The sequence below is a fragment of the Cryptomeria japonica genome, unplaced genomic scaffold, assembly GCF_030272615.1.
Source record: "Cryptomeria japonica unplaced genomic scaffold, Sugi_1.0 HiC_scaffold_54, whole genome shotgun sequence".
Taxonomy (NCBI): Eukaryota; Viridiplantae; Streptophyta; class Pinopsida; order Cupressales; family Cupressaceae; genus Cryptomeria; species Cryptomeria japonica.
In genome coordinates this window covers 292,149-305,000 of record NW_026728876.1, presented here as the reverse complement: position 1 = coordinate 305,000, position 12,852 = coordinate 292,149, and the positions used below count along the sequence as shown (strand labels likewise).

Below are 12,852 nucleotides of genomic sequence, written 5' to 3'. Positions count from 1 at the left end.
CAAAGGTGCGCACCTCGCTGCCCACCTTGGTGTGCTCTGAGGTGCGCACCCGGGAGCGCTACGAAGTGTGCTCCAAGGTGCGGCGTGCACGTTGTCGGAGCCCGGTTTGCCCCGGGTGCGCACCTCGCCTGCACCTTGGCCGGGGTGGGCACCTTGGCTGGGTTTGCCCAGGGTGCGCTCCGAAGCGGGGTTACTGGAGCGCCCCCTCTTTTTTTGTCAGAGCGTTTGGTGGGGTTTCTCGCATTGGCTCTTCCCAGGCTCGGTTGTTGGGTGCGCTCCCACCCTGGCGCGCGCGAAGTTGGAAGTTGGGTTAATTGCCCGGGCGCGCACCTTCGCCAGGGTGGGCACCTTGGTGCGCACACCTTGGCTGGGCTGCGCACCAGGGCGGGCTCAAGATGGCACCAGCATTCCCTTTTTCTCACTATCTTTCAAAACGGAAATTTTAAAATCTCATTTTTTTTTTGCCTTTTATGGAAATTAGTGAAGGCATCGCATCAAAGGTGCGCACCTCGCTGCCCACCTTGGTGTGCTCCGAGGTGCCCACCACGGTGCGCAACGCCGGTGCGAACCCGGGAGCGCCCCGATGTGTGCTCCAAGGTGCGGCGTGCACGAAGTCGGACCCCGGTTTGCCCCGGGTGCGCACCTCGCGTGCACCTTGGTGCGCACACCTTGGCTGGGTTGCGCGGCCTGGTGGGCACCATGGTGCGCACCAAGGAGCGCTCCGAAGTGTGCTCCAAGGTGCGGCGTGCACGAAGTCGGAGCCCGGTTTGCCCCGGGTACGCACCTTCGCCGGGGTGGGCACCTCGGCTGGGTTGCGCGCCCTGGTGCGCACCAAGGAGCGCTCCGAAGTGTGCTCCAAGGTGCGGCGTGCACGAAGTCGGAGCCCGGTTTGCCCCGGGTGCGCACCTCGCGTGCACCTTCGGCGGGGTTGCGCGCCCTGGTGGGCACCATGGTGCGCACCAAGGAGCGCTCCGAAGTGTGCTCCAAGGTGCGGCGTGCACGAAGTCGGAGCCCGGTTTGCCCCGGGTGCGCACCTCGCGTGCACCTTCGGCGGGGTTGCGCGCCCTGGTGGGCACCATGGTGCGCACCAAGGAGCGCTCCGAAGTGTGCTCCAAGGTGCGGCGTGCACGAAGTCGGAGCCCGGTTTGCCCCGGGTGCGCACCTCGCGTGCACCTTCGCCGCGGTGGGCACCATGGCGTGCACGAAGTCGGAGCCCGGTTTGCCCCGGGTGCGCACCTCGCGTGCACCTTCGCCGGGGTGGGCACCTCGGCTGGGTTGCGCGCCCTGGTGCGCACCAAGGAGCGCTCCGAAGTGTGCTCCAAGGTGCGGCGTGCACGAAGTCGGAGCCCGGTTTGCCCCGGGTGCGCACCTCGCGTGCACCTTCGCCAGGGTGGGCACCTCGGTGCGCACACCTTCTCAATGTTTTCTTGCCTTTTCTGGAAATTGGTGAAGGCAGCGCATCAAAGGTGCGCACCTCGGTGTGCTCCGAGGTGCGAACCCGAGAGCGCTCCGAGGTGCCCACGAAGTCGAAAGTCGGGTTAATTGCATTGTTTTCCCCGGGTGCGCTCCGAGGTGCGCAACATCGGCGCGCACCAAGGAGGGCTCCGAAGTGTGCTCCAAGGTGCGCACGATGGCGTGCACCTCTGGTGCGCACGATTCGGAGCTCGGTTTGACCGGGGTGCGCACACCTTGGCTGGGTTGCGCACCTTTTGTGCGCTCCAAGGTGCGCACGAAGTCGGAGCTCGGTTTGCCCCGGGTGCGCACCTTCGCCAGGGTGCGCACCTTGATGCGCACGCCTTGGCTGGGCTGCGCACCTTGGTGGGCGCCATGGTGCGCACCTTTCGTGCGCTCCAAGGTGCGCACGAAGTCGGAGCTCGGTTTGCCCCGGGTGCGCACCTTGGTGGGCGCCATGGTGCACTCCGAGGTGCCCAAGATTGGTGCGCACCAAGGAGCGCTCCGAAGTGCGCTCCAAGGTGCGCGCGAAGTCGAAAGTTGGGTTAATTGTCCGGTTTGCCTCGGGTGCGCACCTTGCGTGCACCTTCGCCAGGGTGGGCGCCTTGGTGCGCACACCTTGGCTGGGCTGCGCACACCTTGGCACCCGCGTTTCCTTCATTTTAAATTTTTTTTTTTTACAATCTCTCAAGTGGGAAATTCTATAATCTCAACTTTTTTTGCCTTTTCAGGAAACTTTTGAATGGAGCGCATCATTGGTGCGCTCCGAAGTGTGCTCCAAAGCTCTCTCCAGCTGCGTGCACCTGCCCCGGCCGCGCACCCGGCCCCGCCCAGCTTCGCTCACCTGTCCCGGGCGTCTGGTGCGGAACCTTAGAGTAAGAAACATCACCGTGCACCTTGGCCAACGTGCGCGACTCGACCGAGCGCGCACTGGCCGAGGTGCACACCGATTTCACCTGGGTGCGCGCGCAGCACCTCGGGCGCACCGGGGTGCGCGCACAACGCCCGGGTTGCACCGTGGCCTGTGTGCTCGGGGCGCCTCGGGTGCGCGCTCGGTGTCGCCCCCGCGCGCGCGGTAGTGCGGGCAGCGCACCCCGGCTCGGCCCGGCCCCGACGAGAACGCAAACGGGCAAAAGGTTTATTCAAATAGCATTGCGATGCCCGGCGAAAAACTAAAAAAGGGTGCAACACCGGGACTTCCCGGGAGGTCACCCATCCCAGTACTACTTCGGCCCAAGCGCGCTTAACTGCGGAGTTCTGATGGGATCCGGTGCACTAACGCTGGTATGATCGCACCCGTTATGAGCTTGTCGCAGTGTGTACTTAGCAAACCGCGACCCACGTGCGAATCCACCCCGGCCACCCACCCCCGTCGAGGTGCACACCCTCCCTCGCGAAGTGCGCCCCGTTCGCCAAGTGTGAGCCCTGCCCGGGTGCGCGCACCTTGCTAGGGCGTCGGGTGTGCACCCGGCCCGGCCTACGTGCGTGCACCTGTAGGGGGCGTCGTGTGCGTGCAGTGTCCCGTCTGCAACGCGGTGCCCACACACCACCTCGGGCGCAACGACCTGCGCTCACATGTGGGCCGAGTGCACCTTGGTGCATGTTCGGGGCGCCTCGGGTGCACGCTCGATCTTGCCCCGGTGCACCAAGGCGCTCGGTTTGCCCCGGGTGCGCACTTGGTGCAAGGTGGGCACCCAAAATAGGGATCAAGCACCAAAACACAAGTTTCGGGATGCAAAATGGGACCCAAGGACCACAAATGCGTTCCAAGACCCATGATGGGTCCACGAGAACAAAAATGTGTTCCGAGACTTAATAAACAAATATTGGGTTTTAGGAGAAGAAACATGCTCTGATGCCCAAAACGAGAATCGACCCCGAAAAGGCCACAGGCCAAAAGTGGGATGCGAGACAAAAAAAAATGGGACCCGAGGACCAAAATTGGGTTCCCAGGTCGAAGACAGGGCAACCGGACAAGAAACGACCTCTAAGGCTCGAAATGAGTCCCGACGACTAAAACTTGACAAGAAGCACCCATCAGGCACCCAACTCGACACCCATGGGATGCCGACCCACCCGGGCTTCCACCTAGCACACCTTGGCACCCACCCACCCTCGCACCCAACCTCGCACCCAACTTAGCACCTTTGAACCCACATTGGCACTCACCCTGACCCTGGCACCTTGGAACCCACATTGGCACTCACCTTGACCCTGGCACCCACCTTTGCACTCACCTTGGGACCCACCCTGGCTCCCACCTCGGCACCCACCCAGACACCCACCTTGGTTCCTTGGCACCCACCTTGGATCCTTGGCACCCACCCCGACACCCACCTTGGCACGCAACTTGGCTACTTGCCACCCACCTTGGCTCCTTGACGCCCACCCCGACAACCACCCCGTGACCTACCCTGGCTAGGGTTGGTGCACACCCACCCTGGTGCCCACCTTGGCACCCACCCTATGACCCACCTTGGCACGCACCTTAGTACCCACCCCGTTACCCACCCTAGGACCCACCCCGTGACCCACCTTGGCCAGGGTGGGTGCCTTGGTGCGCACAACTTGCCTGGGCTGCACACCAGGGCGGGCTCAAGATGGCACCCGCGTTCCGTTTTTTTCACTATCTTTCAAAACGGAAATTTTAAAATCTCATTTTTTTCTTTTTTTTGCCTTTTCTGGAAATTAGTGAAGGCAGCGCATCAAAGGTGCGCAATGCTGGTGCGAACCCGGGAGCGCTCCGATGTGTGCTCCAAGGTGCGGCGTGCACGAAGTCCGAGCCCGGTTTGCCCCGGGTGCGCACCTCGCGTGCACCTTCGCCGGGGTGAGCACCTTGGCTGGGTTGCGCGCCCTGGTGCGTACCAAGGAGCGCTCTGAAGTGTGCTCCAAGGTGCGGCGTGCACGAAGTCGGAGCCCGGTTTGCCCCGGGTGTGCACCTCGGGTGCGCACCTCGCGTGCACCTTCGCTGCGGTGGGCACCTTGGCTGGGTTGCGCGCCTTGGTGGGCACCATGCAGTGCACGAAGTCGGAGCCCGGTTTGCCCCGGGCGCGCACCTCCGCCAGGGTGGGCACCTTGGTGCGCACAACTTGCCTGGGCTGCGCATCAGGAAGGGCTCAAGATGGCACCCGCGTTCCGTTTTTTTCACTATCTTTCAGAACGGAAATTTTAAAATATCGTTTTTTTTTGCCTTTTCTGGAAATTAGTGAAGGCAGCGCATCAAAGGTGCGCAACGCTGGTGCGAACCTGGGAGCGCTCCGATGTGTGCTCCAAGGTGCGGCGTGCACGAAGTCGGAGCCCGGTTTGCCTCGGGTGCGCCCTGGTGGGCACCATGGTGCGCACCAAGGAGCGCTCCGAAGTGTGCTCCAAGGTGCGGCCTGCACGAAGTCGGAGCCCGGTTTGCCCCGGGTGTGCACCTCGGGTGGGCACCTTGGTGCGCATGCCTTGCCTGGGCTGCGCACCAGGGCGGGCTCAAGATGGCACCCGCGTTCCTTTTTTTTCACTATCTTTCAAAACGGAAATTTTAAAATCTCATTTTTTTTTGCCTTTTTCTGGAAATTAGTGAAGGCAGCGCATCAAAGGTGCGCACCTCGCTGCCCACCACGGTGCGCAACGCCGGTGGGCACCCGGGAGTGCTTCGAAGTGTGCTCCAAGGTGCTGCGTGCACGTTGTCGGAGCCCGGTTTGCCCCGGGTGCGCACCTCGCGTGCACCTTCGTCGGGGTGGGCACCTTGGCTTGGTTTGCCCCGGCTGCGCTCCGAAGCGGGGTTATTGGAGCGCCGCCTCTTTTTTTGTCGGAGCGTTTGGTGGGGTTTCTCGCATTGGCTCTTCCGAGGCCCGGTTGCCACCCTGGCGCGCACGAAGTCGGAAGTAGGGTTAATTGCCCGGGTGCGCACCTTTGCCAGGGTGGCACCTTACCTGGGCTGCGCACCAGGGCGGGCTCAAGATGGCACGCGCGTTCCGTTTTTTTCACTATCTTTCAAAACGGAAATTTTAAAATCTCCTTTTTTTTTTGCCTTTTCTGGAAATTAGTGAAGGCAGCGCATCAAAGGTGCGCACCTCGCTGCCCACCTTGGTGTGCTCTGAGGTGCGCACCCGGGAGCGCTACGAAGTGTGCTCCAAGGTGCGGCGTGCACGTTGTCGGAGCCCGGTTTGCCCCGGGTGCGCACCTCGCCTGCACCTTGGCCGGGGTGGGCACCTTGGCTGGGTTTGCCCAGGGTGCGCTCCGAAGCGGGGTTACTGGAGCGCCCCCTCTTTTTTTGTCAGAGAGTTTGGTGGGGTTTCTCGCATTGGCTCTTCCCAGGCCCGGTTGTTGGGTGCGCTCCCACCCTGGCGCGCGCGAAGTTGGAAGTTGGGTTAATTGCCCGGGCGCGCACCTTCGCCAGGGTGGGCACCTTGGTGCGCAAACCTTGGCTGGGCTGCGCACCAGGGCGGGCTCAAGATGGCACCAGCATTCCCTTTTTCTCACTATCTTTCAAAACGGAAATTTTAAAATCTCGTTTTTTTTTTGCCTTTTATGGAAATTAGTGAAGGCATCGCATCAAAGGTGCGCACCTCGCTGCCCACCTTGGTGTGCTCCGAGGTGCCCACCACGGTGCGCAACGCCGGTGCGAACCCGGGAGCGCCCCGATGTGTGCTCCAAGGTGCGGCGTGCACGAAGTCGGACCCCGGTTTGCCCCGGGTGCGCACCTCGCGTGCACCTTGGTGCGCACACCTTGGCTGGGTTGCGCGGCCTGGTGGGCACCATGGTGCGCACCAAGGAGCGCTCCGAAGTGTGCTCCAAGGTGCGGCGTGCACGAAGTCGGAGCCCGGTTTGCCCCGGGTGCGCACCTTCGCCGCGGTGGGCACCATGGCGTGCACGAAGTCGGAGCCCGGTTTGCCCCGGGTGCGCACCTCGCGTGCACCTTCGCCGGGGTGGGCACCTCGGCTGGGTTGCGCGCCCTGGTGCGCACCAAGGAGCGCTCTGAAGTGTGCTCCAAGGTGCGGCGTGCACGAAGTCGGAGCCCGGTTTGCCCCGGGTGTGCACCTCGGGTGCGCACCTCGCGTGCACCTTCGCTGCGGTGGGCACCTTGGCTGGGTTGCGCGCCTTGGTGGGCACCATGCAGTGCACGAAGTCGGAGCCCGGATTGCCCCGGGCGCGCACCTCCGCCAGGGTGGGCACCTTGGTGCGCACAACTTGCCTGGGCTGCGCACCAGGAAGGGCTCAAGATGGCACCCGCGTTCCGTTTTTTTCACTATCTTTCAGAACGGAAATTTTAAAATCTCGTTTTTTTTTGCCTTTTCTTGAAATTAGTGAAGGCAGCGCATCAAAGGTGCGCAACGCTGGTGCGAACCTGGGAGCGCTCCGATGTGTGCTCCAAGGTGCGGCGTGCACGAAGTCGGACCCCGGTTTGCCCCGGGTGCGCACCTCGCGTGCACCTTGGTGCGCACACCTTGGCTGGGTTGCGCGCCCTGGTGGGCACCATGGTGCGCACCAAGGAGCGCTCCGAAGTGTGCTCCAAGGTGCGGCGTGCACGAAGTCGGAGCCCGGTTTGCCCCGGGTGCGCACCTCGCGTGCACCTTCGCCGCGGTGGGCACCATGGCGTGCACGAAGTCGGAGCCCGGTTTGCCCCGGGTGCGCACCTCGCGTGCACCTTCGCCGGGGTGGGCACCTTGGTGTGCAGACCTTGGCTGGGTTGCGCGCCCTGGTGGGCACCATGGTGCGCACCAAGGAGCGCTCCGAAGTGTGCTCCAAGGTGCGGCCTGCACGAAGTCGGAGCCCGGTTTGCCCCGGGTGTGCACCTCGGGTGGGCACCTTGGTGCGCATGCCTTGCCTGGGCTGCGCACCAGGGCGGGCTCAAGATGGCACCCGCGTTCCTTTTTTTTCACTATCTTTCAAAACGGAAATTTTAAAATCTCATTTTTTTTTGCCTTTTTCTGGAAATTAGTGAAGGCAGCGCATCAAAGGTGCGCACCTCGCTGCCCACCACGGTGCGCAACGCCGGTGGGCACCCGGGAGTGCTTCGAAGTGTGCTCCAAGGTGCTGCGTGCACGTTGTCGGAGCCCGGTTTGCCCCGGGTGCGCACCTCGCGTGCACCTTCGTCGGGGTGGGCACCTTGGCTGGGTTTGCCCCGGCTGCGCTCCGAAGCGGGGTTATTGGAGCGCCGCCTCTTTTTTTGTCGGAGCGTTTGGTGGGGTTTCTCGCATTGGCTCTTCCGAGGCCCGGTTGCCACCCTGGCGCGCACGAAGTCGGAAGTAGGGTTAATTGCCCGGGTGCGCACCTTTGCCAGGGTGGGCACCTTACCTGGGCTGCGCACCAGGGCGGGCTCAAGATGGCACGCGCGTTCCGTTTTTTTCACTATCTTTCAAAACGGAAATTTTAAAATCTCCTTTTTTTTTTGCCTTTTCTGGAAATTAGTGAAGGCAGCGCATCAAAGGTGCGCACCTCGCTGCCCACCTTGGTGTGCTCTGAGGTGCGCACCCGGGAGCGCTACGAAGTGTGCTCCAAGGTGCGGCGTGCACGTTGTCGGAGCCCGGTTTGCCCCGGGTGCGCACCTCGCCTGCACCTTGGCCGGGGTGGGCACCTTGGCTGGGTTTGCCCAGGGTGCGCTCCGAAGCGGGGTTACTGGAGCGCCCCCTCTTTTTTTGTCAGAGCGTTTGGTGGGGTTTCTCGCATTGGCTCTTCCCAGGCCCGGTTGTTGGGTGCGCTCCCACCCTGGCGCGCGCGAAGTTGGAAGTTGGATTAATTGCCCGGGCGCGCACCTTCGCCAGGGTGGGCACCTTGGTGCGCACACCTTGGCTGGGCTGCGCACCAGGGCGGGCTCAAGATGGCACCAGCATTCCCTTTTTCTCACTATCTTTCAAAACGGAAATTTTAAAATCTCGTTTTTTTTTTGCCTTTTATGGAAATTAGTGAAGGCATCGCATCAAAGGTGCGCACCTCGCTGCCCACCTTGCTGTGCTCCGAGGTGCCCACCACGGTGCGCAACGCCGGTGCGAACCCGGGAGCGCCCCGATGTGTGCTCCAAGGTGCGGCGTGCACGAAGTCGGACCCCGGTTTGCCCCGGGTGCGCACCTCGCGTGCACCTTGGTGCGCACACCTTGGCTGGGTTGCGCGGCCTGGTGGGCACCATGGTGCGCACCAAGGAGCGCTCCGAAGTGTGCTCCAAGGTGCGGCGTGCACGAAGTCGGAGCCCGGTTTGCCCCGGGTACGCACCTCGCGTGCACCTTCGCCGGGGTGGGCACCTCGGCTGGGTTGCGCGCCCTGGTGCGCACCAAGGAGCGCTCCGAAGTGTGCTCCAAGGTGCGGCGTGCACGAAGTCGGAGCCCGGTTTGCCCCGGGTGCGCACCTTCGCCGCGGTGCGCACCATGGCGTGCACGAAGTCGGAGCCCGGTTTGCCCCGGGTGCGCACCTCGCGTGCACCTTCGGCGGGGTTGCGCGCCCTGGTGGGCACCATGGTGCGCACCAAGGAGCGCTCCGAAGTGTGCTCCAAGGTGCGGCGTGCACGAAGTCGGAGCCCGGTTTGCCCCGGGTGCGCACCTCGCGTGCACCTTCGGCGGGGTTGCGCGCCCTGGTGGGCACCATGGTGCGCACCAAGGAGCGCTCCGAAGTGTGCTCCAAGGTGCGGCGTGCACGAAGTCGGAGCCCGGTTTGCCCCGGGTGCGCACCTGGCGTGCACCTTCGCCGCGGTGGGCACCATGGCGTGCACGAAGTCGGAGCCCGGTTTGCCCCGGGTGCGCACCTCGCGTGCACCTTCGCCGGGGTGGGCACCTCGGCTGGGTTGCGCGCCCTGGTGCGCACCAAGGAGCGCTCCGAAGTGTGCTCCAAGGTGCGGCGTGCACGAAGTCGGAGCCCGGTTTGCCCCGGGTGCGCACCTCGCGTGCACCTTCGCCAGGGTGGGCACCTCGGTGCGCACACCTTCTCAATGTTTTCTTGCCTTTTCTGGAAATTGGTGAAGGCAGCGCATCAAAGGTGCGCACCTCGGTGTGCTCCGAGGTGCGAACCCGAGAGCGCTCCGAGGTGCCCACGAAGTCGAAAGTCGGGTTAATTGCATTGTTTTCCCCGGGTGCGCTCCGAGGTGCGCAACATCGGCGCGCACCAAGGAGGGCTCCGAAGTGTGCTCCAAGGTGCGCACGATGGCGTGCACCTCTGGTGCGCACGATTCGGAGCTCGGTTTGACCGGGGTGCGCACACCTTGGCTGGGTTGCGCACCTTTTGTGCGCTCCAAGGTGCGCACGAAGTCGGAGCTCGGTTTGCCCCGGGTGCGCACCTTCGCCAGGGTGCGCACCTTGATGCGCACGCCTTGGCTGGGCTGCGCACCTTGGTGGGCGCCATGGTGCGCACCTTTCGTGCGCTCCAAGGTGCGCACGAAGTCGGAGCTCGGTTTGCCCCGGGTGCGCACCTTGGTGGGCGCCATGGTGCACTCCGAGGTGCCCAAGATTGGTGCGCACCAAGGAGCGCTCCGAAGTGCGCTCCAAGGTGCGCGCGAAGTCGAAAGTTGGGTTAATTGTCCGGTTTGCCTCGGGTGCGCACCTTGCGTGCACCTTCGCCAGGGTGGGCGCCTTGGTGCGCACACCTTGGCTGGGCTGCGCACACCTTGGCACCCGCGTTTCCTTCATTTTAAATTTTTTTTTTTTACAATCTCTCAAGTGGGAAATTCTATAATCTCAACTTTTTTTGCCTTTTCAGGAAACTTTTGAATGGAGCGCATCATTGGTGCGCTCCGAAGTGTGCTCCAAAGCTCTCTCCAGCTGCGTGCACCTGCCCCGGCCGCGCACCCGGCCCCGCCCAGCTTCGCTCACCTGTCCCGGGCGTCTGGTGCGGAACCTTAGAGTAAGAAACATCACCGTGCACCTTGGCCAACGTGCGCGACTCGACCGAGCGCGCACTGGCCGAGGTGCACACCGATTTCACCTGGGTGCGCGCGCAGCACCTCGGGCGCACCGGGGTGCGCGCACAACGCCCGGGTTGCACCGTGGCCTGTGTGCTCGGGGCGCCTCGGGTGCGCGCTCGGTGTCGCCCCCGCGCGCGCGGTAGTGCGGGCAGCGCACCCCGGCCCGGCCCGGCCCCGACGAGAACGCAAACGGGCAAAAGGTTTATTCAAATAGCATTGCGACGCCCGGCGAAAAACTAAAAAAGGGTGCAACACCGGGACTTCCCGGGAGGTCACCCATCCCAGTACTACTCCGGCCCAAGCGCGCTTAACTGGGGAGTTCTGATGGGATCCGGTGCACTAATGCTGGTATGATCGCACCCGTTATGAGCTTGTCGCAGTGTGTACTTAGCAAACCGCGACCCACGTGCGAATCCACCCCGGCCACCCACCCCCGTCGAGGTGCACACCCTCCCTCGCGAAGTGCGCCCCGTTCGCCAAGTGTGAGCCCTGCCCGGGTGCGCGCACCTTGCTAGGGCGTCGGGTGTGCACCCGGCCCGGCCTACGTGCGTGCACCTGGAGGGGGCGTCGTGTGCGTGCAGTGTCCCGTCTGCAACGCGGTGCCCACACACCACCTCGGGCGCAACGACCTGCGCTCACATGTGGGCCGAGTGCACCTTGGTGCATGTTCGGGGCGCCTCGGGTGCACGCTCGATCTTGCCCCGGTGCACCAAGGCGCTCGGTTTGCCCCGGGTGCGCACTTGGTGCAAGGTGGGCACCCAAAATAGGGATCAAGCACCAAAACACAAGTTTCGGGATGCAAAATGGGACCCAAGGACCACAAATGCGTTCCAAGACCCATGATGGGTCCACGAGAACAAAAATGTGTTCCGAGACTTAATAAACAAATATTGGGTTTTAGGAGAAGAAACATGCTCTGATGCCCAAAACGAGAATCGACCCCGAAAAGGCCACAGGCCAAAAGTGGGATGCGAGACAAAAAAAAATGGGACCCGAGGACCAAAATTGGGTTCCCAGGTCGAAGACAGGGCAACCGGACAAGAAACGACCTCTAAGGCTCGAAATGAGTCCCGACGACTAAAACTTGACAAGAAGCACCCATCAGGCACCCAACTCGACACCCATGGGATGCCGACCCACCCGGGCTTCCACCTAGCACACCTTGGCACCCACCCACCCTCGCACCCAACCTCGCACCCAACTTAGCACCTTTGAACCCACATTGGCACTCACCCTGACCCTGGCACCTTGGAACCCACATTGGCACTCACCTTGACCCTGGCACCCACCTTTGCACTCACCTTGGGACCCACCCTGGCTCCCACCTCGGCACCCACCCAGACACCCACCTTGGTTCCTTGGCACCCACCTTGGATCCTTGGCACCCACCCCGACACCCACCTTGGCACGCAACTTGGCTACTTGCCACCCACCTTGGCTCCTTGACGCCCACCCCGACAACCACCCCGTGACCTACCCTGGCTAGGGTTGGTGCACACCCACCCTGGTGCCCACCTTGGCACCCACCCTATGACCCACCTTGGCACGCACCTTAGTACCCACCCCGTTACCCACCCTAGGACCCACCCCGTGACCCACCTTGGCCAGGGTGGGTGCACCCACCCTGGTGCCCACCTTGGCACCCACCCATCCTAGCACCCAGCCTGTGACCGGGCTTGGAACCCAACCTTGCACCCGCACCCGTCTTGGCCAGTGTGGGTGCGCACCCATCCTGGCACCCACGTTGTGACACACCCTTTAACCCACGCACCCTAGCACCCACGTTGGCACCCACCTTGGAACCCAACCTAGCAACTTGGCACCCACCCCGTGACCCACCTTGGCATCCACCATAGCAGTCGCCGACTTGGCACCCACCTCGGCACCCACCTTGACACTTGTGGACCCACCTTGCCACTCACCCTAGCATCGACCCATCCTAGCACCCACCCTGGCACCTTTGCACCCTAGCACTCACCCATCCTAGCACCTAACCTGTGACCCACCTTGACACTCACCCTCGCACCCACCTTGGAACCCAACCTAGCACCCACCCACCCTGACACCAACCCTAGCACCTACCCACCCTTGCACCCACCCTGTGACCCATCTTGGCACCCACCCATCCTACCACTCAACCTATCACCCACCTTCTCACCCACCTTGGCATCCACCTTAGCACCCACCCACACTGGCACCTTGGCACCCACCTCGGGCAAGGTGGGTGCACACCCACCCTGGCACCCAATTTAGAACCCACCGAGCATGTTACCCACCTTGGCACCCACATTGCAGCCCACCCTAGTACCCACCCTATGACCCACATTGGCATCCACACCCTAGCACCCAGGCACCTCGACACCCGCCTTGACACCCACCCTAGCACTGAACCTGTGACCCACCTTGGAACTCACCCTAGAACCCACCCACCCTGTGAACCACCTTGGCATCCACCTTAGCACCCACCCACCTTGGCACCCACTCTAGCACTCACCCATCCTAACACCCAACTTGTTACCCACCTTGGC

At 63.0% G+C, this 12,852-nt stretch overlaps 2 non-coding genes across 2 annotated transcripts; both read right to left on the bottom strand.

Annotated features, from left to right (window-relative positions):
• Nucleotides 1–2,631: 2,631 nt before the first annotated feature.
• Nucleotides 2,632–2,750, bottom strand: LOC131862978 (5S ribosomal RNA). The gene has a single exon (XR_009361913.1). It is a non-coding gene; the product is annotated as a 5S ribosomal RNA (ribosomal RNA).
• A 7,817-nt stretch (nt 2,751–10,567) lies between these two features.
• On the bottom strand, nt 10,568–10,686 carry LOC131862981 (5S ribosomal RNA). The gene has a single exon (XR_009361916.1). It is a non-coding gene; the product is annotated as a 5S ribosomal RNA (ribosomal RNA).
• Between the last annotated feature and the right edge of the window lie 2,166 nt (nt 10,687–12,852).